This window comes from Melozone crissalis, unplaced genomic scaffold, assembly GCF_028551555.1.
Source record: "Melozone crissalis strain CALT ecotype California unplaced genomic scaffold, PUWL_Pcris_2 ptg000042l_1, whole genome shotgun sequence".
NCBI classification, from domain to species: Eukaryota; Metazoa; Chordata; class Aves; order Passeriformes; family Passerellidae; genus Melozone; species Melozone crissalis.
Window position 1 is genome coordinate 64,436,850 of NW_026535820.1, and position 17,921 is coordinate 64,454,770.

Below are 17,921 nucleotides of genomic sequence, written 5' to 3' on the forward strand. Positions count from 1 at the left end.
AACATGTTATTAAATTTGCTCTGGATAGCTTTGCCATGTGTCACTTTAGAGTTGTTTTGCTTTACTTTTTTTTTACAGTAAATCTCAAATTAATGTGGACAAAAGTCAGTGGTGGGATGGGAGAAGAGGGGTCTGCAGATGTAAAATGCACTGACTATATGGAAGATTGGGGAGACAAATGAAAGCATGGGGCTTTGTTATCTACAGACATGCAATTGCGGTGTTGTTAAGTCATAGCTGTAATTGTTTTGCAGATGAAGGGAACTTTCTGTTGCAGAGTGAGCTGCATGTCTTTCATACTAAAGAATGTTACTTGAAATTCATTGTGAACCTCTAGCTGTTCACTTAACATTCTGTGCACTTTTTTCAAATGAGCCACCATCTTACATAAGATGAATCTATGTATCTGTTGATATGTAGAAGAAAAATTACAGCTCACTGTGCACCACGTTTTCATGAATTTATCCTCTGTGTGACTTTAGTATAAAATCTAGTGACCCTGGAGCTTGAATTCATCTTCAGGCTTGGATAGTTCATTGGGGTGGGGACAGGAGCATATAACTTGCCATGTTCTCAGCAGTAAATTCATTCCAAGGTTCTAGCTATAAAAGGCTTTGAGCTATCTTTTGAGCTAAAATTTAATAAAAGTTTGAGAAGGGAACTGCATATTTCACCAATAAAAGAGACTTTATGTATACAGTACAGGGTAAATTCAAGATGCACTTTCAGAAGAATTTTAAGCTGGTATTCTGGGAAAATGTCCCATAACTTTCAACTGCTGTGATGATCTCCTTTGAATTTCTGCTAACTTCAGGCTTCTAACTTTACCTGGTAAACTTTACTTTGGAATTGACAAGTTTTGATTTCTGTTGCTTTTTGTTCTGAAGTATTTTGCCCATTTTATCTCAGACTTTCCCAGAAACAGTATTTCTCCTTGTCATGATACCAGTCCCTGAATCCATCTGTGTCTTCCATCTGTATTGTCAGTAATACTTAAAGACAATTAATATTGTGGGTCACCTTTATGATTTTATGTACTAACATTTTTTTCTAATTATGTGGCTTTTGAAAAATATTAATGAATTACTGATGCAATGTGTGCACTGAGTCAAAGGGAAGTGTGCATGTTTTTCAGACTCACTGCATAAAGTATTTATTCTGTTTTTAAAGATACTATTTAGGAACCTTGTAAAAAGTCTGAATCTTTTGGCACCGTTGGTTTTGTGATTGATTGCTCTCTGCTGCTACATTTATGACTAAAGAAATTAAAGTTTTTCTACCTCTCCTACAACTATAAACATCTTAAATTACAATGATTTGTTCTGAATATGCTTCTGCTTAAGCAGCATATTGTGCTTGGAAACTAGACCACATGAACTTCAAAAAAAATGAAGCCCAAATTCCAGTGACTCTTTTTTTTTTCATAGTTGGATTAGCTTTGGTTCCAGGAGTATGATTTGAGGTAAAAGTTGCTGCCAGAAGTTTTTCCCTTGCACCAAGTCTCTGTTCCTTGGGCAGCTGAACCAGGGCGGGGGCGGGGGTATGTTTGGGGTTTGTTTGGTGCAGAAGCACGGTGGGATTTTTCTGGTATTTTAGCTTCCCAGTATGATTTTGTCAAGGATCAAATATTAGCACTGAGACATGGAGGAAGGGCGCATGCAGAACATTTATCAGGGAGGTTTAACTGTACATGGTAGTGCCAGCAGATCATTGTCTCCTGGAAGCTGACTATAAAAGGCAAGGAAAACTTGGGACTCCTAGCATCACCTTAGTAAAGGTGTTGTGTTCGCATAGAAGAAATGTAACACAAGTAATTAAGCAGGATTTTCTGGCATTGTGTAGGAGTACACTTAGGAAACAGGTGACGTGTGGTAACGAAGTCTATAAAATACAAAAGTTTAGTGGAGTGTACACAGTGGAGTTTGCTGTCAGGAGCATTATCAAATAAAGTGAAAATAAGCTCAATAAGCCTTGCTAGTGGGGACCTAGTTCACTTTGGTCACACTGTGACTTCTTTAACTTCCAGAGAAAGGTGTTTGCCCCACCTCATTCTTTATCAAAACGTTAAAAGGTAAGAACCTTTCTGGAATCAGATTGTCACTAAGAGATGTGAAATTTCTGCTTTTGCCACAGAAATGCTTTTGCTTCATTTGTATGCATTCAAGTGGCTATGGCAGCCACAAGAACTGCAGCTGACTGCAGACTACCTGGGCAGAGTGAGGGAGTCTGTTCCAGTCGCAGCAGTGATTTCTTGCTCCGCTTCTGGGGTGCTCATGCTGAGGCTGTTTGGGTTAGGAGTATGTGGTCCAAGGAGAGGGAAAGCAAGTTCCAGTGGGACTTTGCTGTAGTGGAAGCCACTCTAGGGTCAACTGCTGTGTCTATACCCTTAGCCACTGTTGGTAATCATGGGACCCTATGGCAAACCAGCTCAGGGAGCTGGTTGGGACAAAAAAGACCATTTCCAGATTAATCTTCATCATTTCCAGCTTCCAGAAATAACCCACTGTTGCTGCTGCATGAGTGCTAGTGCCAGGAGCAGGCAGAGGATGGGAAGAGCTGGGAATAAGAGTGAAGGCAGAGCTGCATTTAAAGCTTTAAAACTGCATCCTCAGTATTTTTACTGAATTCCCTCATAAATTCAGATAAGATCAAAAGGAGTCTTTTAGCTTTAGGGACTGGGATTTTTTTAAAATTAAATCGGAAATGCAGGCATTCATATATACTGTTTCTATGGGTATAACTAGCAATAAATAATTCCTTTGCAGTTAACATGTAAAGAAAATATTGCTTTTTCTTTGCAAAAATCTGTGAAAGACCACACAGCCCCAGGTAGTTTATATGTGGGAGAGTTGTGTTGGAAATATCAAAATGGAAGCTGATACAGAGAATTAAATTATGATATATTCCCAAATTAAATCCCTTTCCTTCCTTAACCTATTTGAAGGTGTGTTTGTCGCTTTTCCTAGTAAAAAAGCTTCTGCTGTTCAATTGGGAAGAACTACTGTGCATAAGCATCTCTTAACATTTGATCTTATGTAGATTTTTTTTATCTTCTCTTATTTTTTCAGTTGTAATTATGCTATGCATACCAAGTAAATCAAAGGAGATTAATAGCATTTCAGCTATTGGGTTGCAGTTTAAGGTCACTTAGCCTTTTGTATCTCTTTCAGTGCCAGAGATCTGGGAGATTGGCTCCAATGGTAGCTTCCTTTCCCTCTGACATGAAGGACTGTTAGAATTTTAGAAAAATGGAAGTACGTGAGTGTTCAGTGTAATAGAATTGCCATTGAAAGGGCAATTGCCAAATCAGAGTAAGTGCATAAGGAATGTACCCCTACTTGGGAAATGTGCAGTGTCCTGGTGCTGCTGCCTGACAGTCGAGAGAATGTTTTCCCTTTTTTCTGTACTAGCCTGACAGAGTTGCTTGCCAACAGATTGCTGCTGTTTGTCTCCGTTATGGGACGGTAAAGGCAGCAGAATTAAATGCTGCCAGTCAAATTAGCTTGTTTATAGTCACTTTTACAAGATTGGATAATTTTTTACTTCTAAATAACTGGCTACCTCCTACATAACCTGCAACAGGTCATTCCATAAAAATGCTATTTATATAGAATTGCATCTAGTATGCTGTAATCTTCACCAAAGAAAAATCTTTAAAGAAATGGTTTCCTGTTGGGAAGGGTGCAAGTTTGACAAGAAAGTCTCACAGATATATATGCTTGGCAGAAAGATTTTTGAATGTAGAGTCTGATGAAGGAATAGAGATGGAAGCAAGTTTTGATATAGAAGGTTGCTGAGCCAGTTTTACTGGATAACCAAGGAAGCAAAGGGTGTGTTAGTTAGAAGGGGTTTTTATGACTTAGAGCAAAGGATAAACCCACCTCAAACAAGAAGATGTTTTTACCAAGCAGAAAGATAGTACAGGCAAACAAGTCAGCAAATGTTACAAGTAGAAAAAAGGTCTCAGAATTTTCCACTGCAAGAAAACTGCATAACAACTTTTAGCTTAAACTGTAATGTACTGACTTTTAGTAATTGGAGAATAGTAACATGAATATGGTAATTATAGTAGTTATGATAGGCTGTAGATAAAAGTTAAGGTATAGGTTGGTTCTACTCTGGTATTAAGGTGCTCAGCAAAGTATATAATGCATTGTAACCAAAAGGTTACAAAACCAAAGGGTCTCCAGGCCTGCCTTAGCTGGAGCTGACAGCTGTAGGCACAGGCTCTGTCGCCCACGACCCTGGACTGCTGTAACGTCTTGGATGGAATAAACTACATTTTGAAGAGCACCTGGAGTCCTGCATCTCCCCTTTAGGCTCTTACAATTTCCAATCAATTAAATGCAGTCAATAATTAACTAGAAGCCTCTTGTTCCTAATAGCTGTTCCAGGATGACTTTTGTTTTGTCAGGATCAATTCTGTCACTTGACAGGGAAGTTATCTACCTTTGCTTTCAGTGTTCTGTAGCAGAAGCCTGTTCTGCAGGGAGAAGAAACTAGGCTGTCTTCAGCTCTTCTTTTTCCCCGTTTCAGCAGGAATGGACTCACTCACCTGCAGGAGCCTTTGTTACTTGCTTGGGGTAGGACTGTGTGGCATTATCATCTTTTGCCAGTGATAGGTGGAAGCTCCTGACCTCCCAGTCACTACAACATTGTGTGGATCTGCTGTAGTTTACTGAGAAAAAAAACTGAAAGTGGAATCTAGGCTTCAAGTGACTCTTTATTTGTTTCCAGAGATAAGATCTTTTAGCTAAAGCAAGAAGGGAATGGCGTACAAACCACATGAAGACGTACACGTCTTTCCTTTCATAACTGATTGTCTCTGTACAGGATGCCATGTAGCCTTCCTTCCCAGAGGTTACTCATGGATCGCCTTGTGAGCCTGTTTCTTCAGAACTGATTGCTAGTTCCTTTTTATTAGGGATCATTTTCTTCTAAATTTGTATTCCTAAATTATGTTTGGAGAGAACCTTAACAACTGGAATGGCATCATGTAGTTACTTTGTGAAGTTGATCTAATCCTAACAGTGTTGTGTCCTATGTGTTATAAATAAGCTGTTTGTTTTTACATACTGTTGCTTCCTGATGGGCGTTAACTCTGCTTTTCTGTAAAATGTGTTCGTTCTTCATGAGTATTTGTTGCAGACACAAAAGGTGATTTTTAGCCTCGTGCATCATGCTAGCTTCTTTTAAAAATTGAGTCAGCTTTATATAGTCTTAAAGATTTTCCCTTTTTTAATAAATGTCCTTTTCATAATTATGTTGACGTTCTTGTCTGTGATAAATGACTTGACCCTGAAATAAGTAAACAAGGTCAAGAGTTTTCATTCCTCTCTTCCTTTTGGCTACAAATTATTCTCATCTGTTCCTTCTAGAGCAATGGCTGTCAGTTCCCTTATGTTATTTTTCAGGTTCTTTCTAATTCACTAGTCCATGTAAATAGTACAAATGCATAGCAAGAATCTTAAGATGCTTCATTTGTAAAATGTCAGTGATAACAAAAAAAGAAATTACCCTGAGCTGAAGATCCTGCCCTCAGTTGCTCATATCTCAGCTGCTGCTACAACCATGGTAAGAGTAGAAGGCAGACAGCCACAGGTCTTCATATGTGTCAGTACTTCCAGGACCAGTCCTCAACAGATGCCAGTAGGGGTTTCACCAGTGGGAAGGAAGTTGAAAAGGGATTTCCAGTAGGGCAGTAAGATTGAACAAGTTCAGTAAGGCAGAAAGATTTCTGTTTGTTTTGCAGTACCTTCCCATCCAGGATGGCCCAGGATTACTAAGGTCCTGGAACAGCTGTGCACACATTATTTACTAGCTGTACAGTGCTTCGGCTTTTGTGTTTGTTGCTGTGGTTTGGTCATGGTGTTTGAGAGTAGCATCTGTGTCTTGTCAAGTGTCATCACCTCTGCCATCTAAGGTTAAATATTTTCCTGGTTTAAATTCCTCTTAATTTGGGACTTGGGACAGGGGAAGAGAGGGAGTGAATCTGATACCAGTCCGACCTCCAGCTTTCCCATCTCTCACTTCAGTTAGTGAAGCTGCAGAGATTCCTCCCATCTGGTTGGGACATGTGGTCAGCAGCTGCAAAGTGACCACATTGCAAAGGTATGTTCTGTGTACGAGTGCATTTAAGTGTAAAGATTTTTCTTGAGTGGGAATTGCCTAATGAACTACTTTTGCATTAACATGGTTCTGTTGATTTGGGACATATTCTGCACATTCTTTTCCTTTAACTGAGCTGTAATTTATAGGCTGTATACAAAGACTGAAATTGCACAATTCTGCTCTTACATAAGGCCACTTATGCTCTTATATTTTGTCACTCTGCATTCTGCTTTTATCTAAGCAAGCTTTATCCCTTAATTTCTGTTTTTTATTTCACGTTAGTGACTGTACCATGCAGTGAATTAGGAGGGAGTGTTTTTCTCCTTCAAAGTGTTGAAAACTGTTATCTCAGTAAGTGGTTAGCCTCTTGGTTAGTTAAAAAGTACTAATTTGATGTGGAGGATGTGGTCTCTAGAGCAAATAATAGCTGCCTAGGCTCCCTTGGACAATTACCTTCCACATTAATGGTTCTTTGAATTTCCACAACTACGTTTCTCATACAGATTTTCTTGTTTGACACCTTAGCATGTACTATGTCATAAATTGTACAGATGCTAAATTTGGTTAGCTTCTTGTAAATTGTACCTTTTTTTGAAGGCAAAAGAATAAGTCTGTGTGTACTCTTGATGTTGTTAGTGATTGTCATCCAAGTCCCTTGGCCCTTGGTAGTGATGAGGTCTTGCTTTGCAGTTGTCAGACAGCTTTCACTCTAACTGGACTTGTAAAAACAATTAAAAACTATTAGTGAAAGTAAATGTCCTGCTCTTCATCAAGAGGCTAAGAGACTGTTGTGAAAAGGATTTGCTAACTTCTGATTTAAGCAGACCTGAGGAGACTCAGATTGACTGGTCTCAGTCCATTGGTGCGTCCTTGTGTCGTTTCTTTTTGTCACCTTCCTTCACATGCTGACTCTCACTTCCCCACTGGCCACCATGCTCTCAACAGATTTTTTGTTTTCTGTGTGGAGTGCTTATTACCGAATGGCTTAACCCAGCAAGATTACATGTGCTGCTTGCTTTCTTTTACTGGGAGATGAATTTTCTGGAGGGAAATGGTGAGGGTACAATGCTAGGAATCAGGTTGCTGGTTTGTCTTCATGAACAAGTAATGGCTGGCTGATGCACCAAGAAATATGATGTGTTTTTTTAAACAACATAGCTTAAAGCAGGTGTATAAGAAGGAAAGTATATTTACTGCTACTCCCCCTTTTTACAATTTTGACATTCACCATTTTCTAATATAGTTAAATAATGCAGAAGTAATTGAGCATTAATGTTAAAGCAATTATTTCACCCATATCTCATCTGATTAGTAGAGAAAACTGAGTAAAGTTTTCCAATACTATTTTTAATAGTTTGACAGTGAGAATCGGCAGGACAGAACTAAGATACCGGTACAGTGCATTGGAGAGAAAGATGGTGAGCACTTAAAAGAAGCTGGCCATCAGTAGTTTGTTTCTGCCTTTTTTTTTACTTTGAAGAATTAATTTTCTACCAGAAAATGGAAACTGCTCTGAAAAGCAGCTATGCTTTCTTCTTTTGTTTTCAGAAGATTAGTTTCAGAAGATATAAATTTGTTTTTAGAAAATTGGTATTGGTCATGCTTAAATTGTAAATCATCCTGACCAGAAACATTGACACTCTTATTGTTATTCACCTAACAGAAAGAGCACTAAAATATATGTAGTGTAGATAAAGCTAGTGAGATTCAAATGGATTATCAAAGTGTGAAACATATGTTTGGCTATTTTTTTGGTCTGATACTTCTCTACAGACCATTAGTTTATGCATTAATTGCATAGAGCTGATTGGCTGCTAGTTTTAAGAGGGCATCATGGTTCAAGCTTGCTTAGCACTTTTTAGAAGTGTTTGGAAAGAGGCTTTTTTATTTAATACCATGTTTTACAAGGAGACGACTCATTACCAAAATAGGAAAAGGATTTTTATCAAAGTTGATATTATCTCAAGTAGGCAATCAATTGTGGATCACATCTGTTTTTCTGCACAGGTTGCTTAGAAAATACTATTTAAACACGGGTTTTTTAATGTACTTGGATGTCTTATTTTCATTTCATAGATTTTTTTTTTATTTTGTGTGTCATGACACACAAAATGTAACCTTTTGGCATTCAGATGACACATGGTATAAATATCTGCATTTTGTAGATAAAAATGGAGACTACCTATATATGTAAGAATTAGTTTAATGGCAGTCATGACAAGTTGTTAATTAAAATATGATGTAAGACTTTTGAGCGAAGTGAACATGATCAATCAAGTTCTTGGCTGGTCAGGCTGTTATGGGGAAAATAAAAGAAAACTTAGCACAGAATAAGCTGAGTGGGAAAGGACGCACAAGGATCATCAAGCCCAGCTCCTGGCCCTGCACAACACCATCCCCAAGTGTCACACCATGTACTCAAGAGTGTTGTCCAAACACTCCTTGAACTCTATCAAGCTTGGTGCTGTGACCACTTCCCTGGAGAGACTGTTCCAGTGCCCAACTTCCCTTTGGTGTGAAGAACCCTTTTCTGATATCCAACCCAAACCTCCCCTAACATGACTTCAGGCCATTCCTTCTTTTTTATTGAGACTTCACTTTTATTATGCCTACTTTATTCATAAGCTAAGTACAAATATTTGTGCTACAATAGATATTAGTAATGGGCTGCACTAAGTGGACATCAACTAAAGAAGTAGCTATGCTTGCTTCAGCACTAGCTTCTTCTTGAGGAATCTGATAAAACTCAAAGTAATCAGATTGATGGATTGTCAATAGAAAAACAGGGAAATCCAGGCAAAACTTAGCCCAAGATTGGTCTGATTTACCTGCCAGCAAAGGTGCTTCTGCCATCTTACATAGTCTTCATACTTTCCTGATTCAATCAACAGTTGATTCAGATCCTCTGCCATTCTCCCAAAGGTGTTCACAACATTGTTTCATTGTAAGCTTGGGGTTTTAGGAGAGATGCTTCTTTTTCCATGTTGCTATCATTCTGTTAAGCATAAAGTAAAAATTATTAGGCAAATAAGGATAAATCCTGAGCTCTGTGATACTGCAGATATTAATGACTTCTGGCTTTTAAACTATGCCTGATTTTATAGCAGATGTGTTATTCTTATGTTACTCCATATGAAATGGAAAGTAGTTCTATAAAGCTTCCACCTCTAGAATGTATATACAAGGTGTTGCTTTATTCTATGGGGAAGAAGGCTTTTCCATACATTCTGTGAAGGTTTTTCAGCCGACTCTGGTAGTACTACCTGTAGCCTGGCCTTAGTAAGGAGAAGCTGAAAGCCTTTTTCAGCTGTTTGTTTACGCAACAAAATGGGGAAAAGCCTCTTTAAATAGAGTTCAATAACCTTATTTTGACATCTACATCTACCTCCGTATGCTAAATGAAATGCAGCTAGGTTTTCAACACTAATTGGCCACAGTTAAAAATGAGATGCGTGAGCCATGTTAAGCAGTTTGCAAGCTGATCCCTCACATAATTCTGAGCAGCTGCATAGAGGGCCCGATTGAGCTTCATCACGAGTCTAACATGTTTTTACATTTAAATTTGAGCTGTTACTCTCCATGAGAGATATTTAAAGGTGTCTGCTCAAGTCCCAGTCTAAGTCTGAACTGTTTTTGTCATAGCTATTTTTTTTGTTTTATCAAGAACTTCTGATACTTGTATTTCAACACAGAAAGAAATATAGATATGCAGTATGGCATAATGTATGTTAAATGCTGTGAAGAATCTTTGCAAACATTTGCGTAATGCTAGTCTGCTAGCAAACTTAATTTGTGGTTGAAATTCTGGGGTGATAGAAATGCAAGTCCATTTTGGTAGCAAAAAGGCAGGGTTATTTCTACCTACAGCATTGAAGGACAATTCAGTTTGTACCATTACTTTTTGATCAGCTGATCTTGATCAGTTATCATAAGGCGACTTACTGTTAAATTTAATTTATGCATAATTGCATTTGCTTCTTCAGAGACATTTTCAAGGGAAAACATCTCTGCTTTGGTAGTTTTTTTTTTCTTTTAGGTGCCAGCTTCAGGCACACTGAATACAGCTACTCTGCATGATAGTCTCTTCAGCTGCTGGCCTTATCTTTCACTGTATTATGGATTGCTTCTTTTCTTTTTCCTTAACTTACTCCATGCCTTATTCTTGCTATTGAGTAGGCTTGCAATGCAGGATGCTTCCACATATACAATGCTCATATTTCAGCACTTCACTTAAAAGCTGCATGCTTGTCGGTACAGAGTCAAGCAGTCTAATTGCCCAGTTCAGTAGAAACTGGTTCAAAACTGCTGTCTTCACTATCATCCTTAAATTTCTCATAAAACCATGGTTTTCCCCAGTGCTTATTATTTGAGGTAGTTTTGTTAGCTTGAGCACATTGATAACTATCTCTTGGTTCTTGTAATAATAAAAGCAAGCTAATCAGGCTTATTGAAGAGGGAAGTTCACTGACAAATAATGCTTCATGAAGCCAGCTGCCAATGCTAAGTTAAAATTAGCAAGTCAAGGCAGATCCAGGCTGGCTTACCCATCTTAGGGGTGGGTTTGTTCATAGTATGTGTGAATAAATCTATACTGAATACAGAATATCAATGTTTTTATAGCACTGATTTTGAGCTAGTAAGCCCTATTGTATCCCAATTGCTCTACAAATCAGTAGTTTGAGTTCCTTTGTAGCTGTGATAACTGCAGAAAGCTTCTGCATGCAGGTAAATGAAAGCAGTTTTTTGTCTGTCTTTTGTTCTCACCATAATGTTTTCAATTTCACTTAGACTGTGACTTCTGAACAGCTTTATATCCTGCTGAAAAAGAAGTAAAGGAGTTCAACCTCTGAAAACAAAAAAAAATTATTTTTCTCTGAAATATATATGTAGTGATGAATATTCAGTCTCTCTAAGGAAAAGGTATGCTTTGAGTTAATCTTGGGATGGTGAAACCCAGTACTGTGCTAAGAGAGAATATTGTTAAAATATGTGATAAGAAGGATTCATTGAGAGAAAGCTTTGAAAGTTGAGATGCAAAAAATGGGAGGGTGGTGTGCACATTTTATCAGCAATTCTTTTTATGCTTTTATGTATCTTCTTTTTAGGGTGAGGATTGCTTGAGTTCTTATATCTTCTGAAGTAAAGTCCATATTTATGGCTGGTGTTCTTCAACATTTTCTGATCATGACTGTGCAGAAAGAGTGCATTTCTGGTTGCAGCATTTCAGAAGTTTAGCATCTGCCTCTGAGCCAGAGCACATTATCGTCCCTAAGGTAGTTTAAATAATCTGTAATTCAGGTTGAAGTGTTTGGAAATGAGTTCAAGTCAAGTTTCCTCCCACTCTGTTTTCTCAATGTAATGGGTTAACCAAATGGGTTAAGCCCTAAATGCTTCTCAGCAGTTTTCAAGGACAATGTGCTGAGTGTATTTGCAGGTCGGCTGTGCTATTAACTAATGCCTTTGAGGATGACTTGAAAGAGAATATGTAGATTAGTGTCCTAGTACTTCTGTCATAAAAGCTGAGATTTTCTGTTTAGAAATTCAGGCTGCAGAAACCTGGATCACATCTCATATTAGGAAAAAAAATACCAACTTAAATTCCATCCACCAGTTCAGCAGGTATTTCCAGATAAAATAGTGAGTATATGTTGAGATCTGTCCCATTTTATTTCTAAAACCATTTGTGCAGTCATCAAGTTGCATTAATGGAGGAAGCCTGTCCATACCTGTTCAGAGCTGCCTCTGTGTATCAGAACGAAACTTATCATCTGAGCCAGAGTGCAAGTGAGTTTTAGCAGTAGATGATACTTCATCCTGGCTATGTGCCCAGGAAATCCATTGCTTACTAGGTATGGGCCATCAGTATGCTGTCCTCTACAAAATGCTCATGGAGGGGATCACTGCAGTAGATGTGTTTAGCATCCATAGGTTCTTTTGTGTTTTTAAGTGAAACTACATGAGAGCAGATACTGTCAAGAGGTCAAGGGATGGTATTTTGGTGTTCAAAAAATAGTTGTAAAATGAAGTTTATATACAAAAAAGGCTTGCTCTGAGGGACTGATTAGAAGCAGTACAAGCGGACTAAGTATTTTTGTGCTAAATAATTTTTACTCAAATTTCTATGTGTTTATATAACGTAAATAATATAAAACCAGGTTAGGAGCTCAGAAATTGTGTAATTCCTTGATAGTAACATACTGCTATCATGTTGCCCTCAGCATTTCATTAGCAGCTTCCTACTGATGTTTCCCCTTGGCAGTGAAGTGTCAGAAAAGATCACTCAGATTCTAGGCTCTGTGCCCTCTTAAATTGCCATGTGTCATTTTTAATAGAATGTTAGGATTTCTAACCTAATATGTCAGTGGTATTTTGTGACTGTATTTAAACAACCTGTGCAAGTGTTCTTTCATTGGCAAATTAGATTAATTTATTTTTAAAGAAATCTAGATTGTGCATGTCTCTTGCTAAATCTCTAGGAGTAAGAAGAAAGTTATGATAACTTCTGGCAAAACTGTGCTTCGGTTAATAGCCAGACTGACAGTTGTTAGAGTCTTGCAAAATTATAAGACAAAGCTGTTCTTTGCTGTGTGTCAGCAAAGCATGCTTTCTACTTTAAAGAAAGGGTAGCTTTGAGAACAAAGCGTGCTGCTGTCTTGTTTTAAAACAGGGTACAGCCATAGGCTGCTACAGCTTTTTAACCTGTTGCTATAAAGTTTTGCAAGATAAGAGCTGTAGGGACACATGCATGCAGCGAGCTGAAATCCCTGAAATGTCCACCTGTGTTCAACAAAAAGGGAAGAGGTATGGATACTTCTAGTCTTTATCTGACCTTTTTTGTTGGTTGGAAAAATACTACAGTGATCTTAGTCTTCGTTCATATTGCAGACTTGATAGTTTCTGTGAATTAAAGTATACCAAAGATGCATTTTTATAAGAGTTTTCTCCTTGTTCCTTTCTCTTCCCTCCAGGAGTTTCTGTACATTAGTATTCTGTTTGTATAGTATCAACAGAATCTCTAGGTATTCTAGTCTCTAGATATTTAGATAGTGCTTATTTCTACAAAAAGACTCAAACAGAATTTGAGTGCAACAGGTTATCACCTGGGGACTCACTCACTGCCTCATTTCTTTAAGGTGAAGGTTTGCCTAAAGTGAAATCAGGATACTTAGTAATATGTGACCCTTGAACTTTAGCATGCAGCTTGAGTTTCTGTTCTGTTGCAGGAATTTTTGTTTTGTTTTTTAAGACTTTAAGGTAGAGGTAAACTTGAAAGATGGCCCAGTGACACATTTTACCGTTCTGGAGACAATTTGCTAATAGTACCAATAGACTGTAGCAGTAGTGCATGGTTCAGTTCATGAGATTATGAAATTCTGTATTGGTCACTAAAAAGCATATGGTAATACTTTACCATAACTTCTCCAGGCCTTTGGTCTGTTGCAGTCTTCTGCTGTTCAGGTTGTGGCTACACACAATTAAAGAGATCTGTCTCCAAAGTCTCTTTGTAGCTGCTTTTTCCACCTGTGATGTACTGTTACTGCTGGTGTGTTAGTGTAGACATGAAATGAAGTGGGACAGGGAAGTGATGTAGCTAAGCAGTAACCCAGCTTTAAAAGGCAGTTGTAGGTCACTAAGCTGCTGCTGTCTGAGATGTCACACAACAAGCAAGGAGATAAATGTATAGCTTTTTCTGACCAGCTTTGGTTTCAGCAAGATGCATTTTCATTTACATGTAGTCATCCAGGACATAAAAGTCAACCTCTAAATGAGTTGTATGGGAAAGAAATCTTATAGAAGCTTTTTTCTAAGGTTTGGTAATATTCCTTAAACTGATTAGAGCAATTGTTTCTCAATCTACCCAAGTTGATATAACAACACTTCAAGGTTTGATATTCTGACCTGAAGTATGCCTTTATCAAAATTAAGATAGGACAAAGGTGGTTCTCAGTGTATGGAGATTTAAATAGAGGAAGTGTGCTTCTTCTGTTAAATCATGAACAAGACTAGGCAATTCTGATATTTCTGATTCATCACCTGCTCCAATGAGCCGGTGGTAATTGTGGTAGAGAGCAGTGAAATCTGCCTTGGGAAGTGTTTGAGACAAAGGGGTATTGGACACTTGCATAAATGCATTGTGTTACTCTAAAAATTGAGTCAGAAATTTGAAAGGAGAAAAAAGTGCTCTAATGCTAAAGAAAAAAAAAAACAGATAAGACAGAATGTGAAAGACAAGTTCTTCTGAGGTTACTCAGAAGAAATGGGACTGAGTTACATCACACATTCTCCCTTAAATTTTATGTACTGAGGGACAACTTAACCTGATTCCGACAGCTTGTCCTTCCAGTGACATCTTTGTAATTTTTTTGTTTCAAAGCAACTTAAATTCAGCCCAAATCTCTTAATACGGACTGTGTCTATTGTAGGAAAGTTTAGTTGTTTACAGGTATTATGCCCTCTCAAAAGCATGCTGAAATACTTGGTGGCTTCTTTGAAGACATGAGTGGCAATATCTTGCTCCTCTGTTAACTGTACCTAAACATTTGGCTGGTAGGAATAAACATTAAAAAAGCTTTTCAGTTCACTGAGGAAAAAAGTGAAATGAAAAGTCTTCATATACAAAAGAAAAAATTAAGATCAAAACTAAGTTTAAAATTATTAGACTTTTCCAGATTAGGAAAAATATTTGTGATTTCAAACTAAGTGGATTCTTTTATGTGCAGTAAAGTCATGGTGCAAGCCACAGTTGCTTATAGCTATGAGAGTGACCTGAAAAGTCATTTGCTGCTGGGGAGGCAGTGTTCTGTTCCCCATGTCAGCAGAGGATTGCTTCCCTGCAAAGAACCCCAGGACAAACCTCTTCCAACTGCTTGCTTTTTTGCCTTACCTAAGGCCAGAACTTTTCATAAATAATGGTCAGTAACAGACTAAAAACACATTCTTTCTCTGAAGGGTAGCTGTAGATCATGCTCTTACTCACTGGCCCTTAACTTACATTGTTGGAGCCTTTTCTGGAATTTTGACATGGATATTTTCAGCAGTCTAAATTGAAGAATCATTGCATTTAGCAGCCACAGAGCTCCTATGTATGCTGGAGTGTCGTTGTTTTAGAAATGCTGCAACCGAAGGAACAGAGGGCTCCACACTTGCTGCCTCCAGTGGGCTCAGGCTGTCTCCTCTCCATCCCAGCCATGAGCTGATGGACAGGAAAGTTGGAGTTTAAATGCTGTTCTTGTTTTTAAGTGGTTCTCATTGAGTCTGTCCTCCTGGATAGGTGAATAACTGTATTCTGGTCACACAGGTATTATTCATTTTTTTTTATCTTAGACTTCACCCTTTGAAAAAAATTACAATGAAGATTTACAGGCCTATTGCTATTTAACAATCTTTTGGCAAAGGATTTCTTTTGAAAACAGAATAAAGGAAAGGAAGATTAGAATTATGGATGCCTTTATATAATTGGAAAAAGCCATAGCTTCCAGGCTCCAGTGATGTCCCTGACTCAGAAAGGGTTTGGATAAATGATTGTATTATCTCCCTTGAGACATTTTCTCTTTAGAGTCTTTGAATTAAAAAATTGTTAATATTAAAATCAGTAACTTCTAGTCCATGTGAATTTAATTTAAATTTCACAAATTAGTGGTTAGGAATGGGCTTTTTCCTCTTTCCAGCACCAGTGAAGTGTTACCAATTTAATGAAAGAAAGCAATTTTCATTATACTAATAATCAGAGAATCATATAATGGTTTGAATTGGAAGGGACTTAGATCATCTTGTTCCAATTTCCCTGCTATGGCCAGGAGCACCTTCCACTAGATCAGGTTGTGCTGAGCCCCATCCAACCTGGCCCTGAACACTTCCAGGGGTATGGCATCCACAGCTTATCTGGGCTGTTCCAGTGATTCACTATCCTCACAGGGAAGAATTCCTCCTGATATGTAATCTAAATCTCTCCTCTTTCAGCTGAAAGCCATTCCCCTTGTTCCATAACTAAATTTATGTTTTAGAAAGACTTTGGAATCCTTAAGTCAGCACTCGAGGCACCCTAATTATCAAGGAAGGATTGCACCTTGTGTTTCTTTTAGCAGTTTCACGTATTTATTCTAGGCATCTTAAGAATGTTTACAAGGTTTCTACTCAAATCTAGACATTGCTCTCCAGGTGGGAAATTCAAAATTTTAAATGGCATTATTTGAAGAATTAATCCCATTCAATCATAAGCAAGGATACTTGATTGTTATTAGTGCTTTTTAATAACAATATTGGTATGTAATCTCTAAGTAATATTTTATTTTATTCCGAAGTATTAATTGCAGTAGTAAAGCCCAAATACAGTGAATTGTGCAGCTGTAGTTGCAGTTACCTTGCCTTTTCATTTGCAGAGGTTAAGTGGTCACATTATCAGAGGCAGTGGGTTGTGGTTTTTTCCCTTCAGATCTGCCTTTTAGGAGCACGGTCTATTGCCCAGGGCTGCAATTAAAACTTGTGATGGCATTGTAGCCAGTGCTGTCAGCAGCGTTGGGAACTGCAGCTATCCGGGCTGCACTGCCATCCATTTCCCATCAGGGTTCCTGTGCAGCCTCCAGGGGTTGTGGTGGAGCTCCTTGTAAGTAAGTTCCACATGGTGTTTTTAAATTGCTGGTTTTCAAGTTTGAGCATAGCAGCTATGCTCAGCATCGAGCCAAGGCTTTTTCTTCTCACATAATTGCTTTTCATCCTGAAACTGGAAGGTTATTACCAGGAGCTGCTAATATTTCTATGTGCAGTTTGATAACAGTAGGTGAAAATAATTCCAGACCACAAGTGCCAGGAAGCACAAGTTACAGGTTTGGTTTTGCTCTCATTCTAAAGGCCTGACTTGGAATATAAGTGAAAAATCTGTTTACTGCCTAAACTAAAAAAAGCTACCCGTGGTTAGTGCCCCTTCATAGAGGAAAAAGGCAATCACCTCCCACTCAAAAATATACCATAAAGTATTTAGAAAAGCAAAATGTATTTTAAATTATACTTTTTGAGTATGAAGCTTTCTTATTCTGGAACTCCAGCTGCTGAGGAACAAAGCGGTAATGTCTTTTAATTAATACTTTTCTATTACAAAAAGACAGTAAAATGTTGTAGTGTTTCCTTAATTGCAAATGAAGAAGCTACTGGTAAATATCACTGGGGGTGTCTTTTTGTTGAAAGGTAGCTACAAAAATGATTATGAATACAAATATAGTAAGTGATAAAAATTGCAAAGAAAAACACATTCCCTTATTTTGAAACTATTTGGATATTCTGAAAGCTTGTCATAAAGCCATTTTACACCATTAAAACCAGATTCTTTGGTAAATTTATTCACAGAGTAAATAACTGCTGATATATGATCATTAATACAAATTCACTTGACTTCAAGTATTTTTTCTTATTCTAGGAAAGGTTTGTTCTGTTTTGAAATTTCAATTAACTCTGTCTTTATGTACTACTATATTTCTTAACACTTTGATTTTGCTTTTTTGCTGTTTGGCTTCACTAGAAATTAAGACTATTTTATAGATACATTGTTGAACTCAGCTGTTTTTATCAAGGGTACAACGGAACACATACATAAAAACTAGATTAATGCTGTGTTCAGTAGAAGATAGCATTCAAATAGGCAGCTATCACAGAAACTTCACTCTGACATATAAAGTTGCGTAATTAGACCTGATCTTGCTTAAGTTTGTCATGTTGGTAACGTGTATTATGCTGTTTAGCACAGAACCCAGTGGGATTTGAAATTAAGGGACTGCCTGTGAAAGTTAAGTGAACGAGCACTTCACTTTCTGCCTCCT

General features: G+C 37.8%; 1 protein-coding gene across 1 annotated transcript in view; it reads left to right on the plus strand.

Annotated features, from left to right (window-relative positions):
* CTDP1 (CTD phosphatase subunit 1) overlaps window positions 1–17,921 on the plus strand; it is a 96,356-nt gene that overhangs the window by 45,028 nt on the left and 33,407 nt on the right. The gene's annotated exons all lie outside the window — the stretch shown is intronic.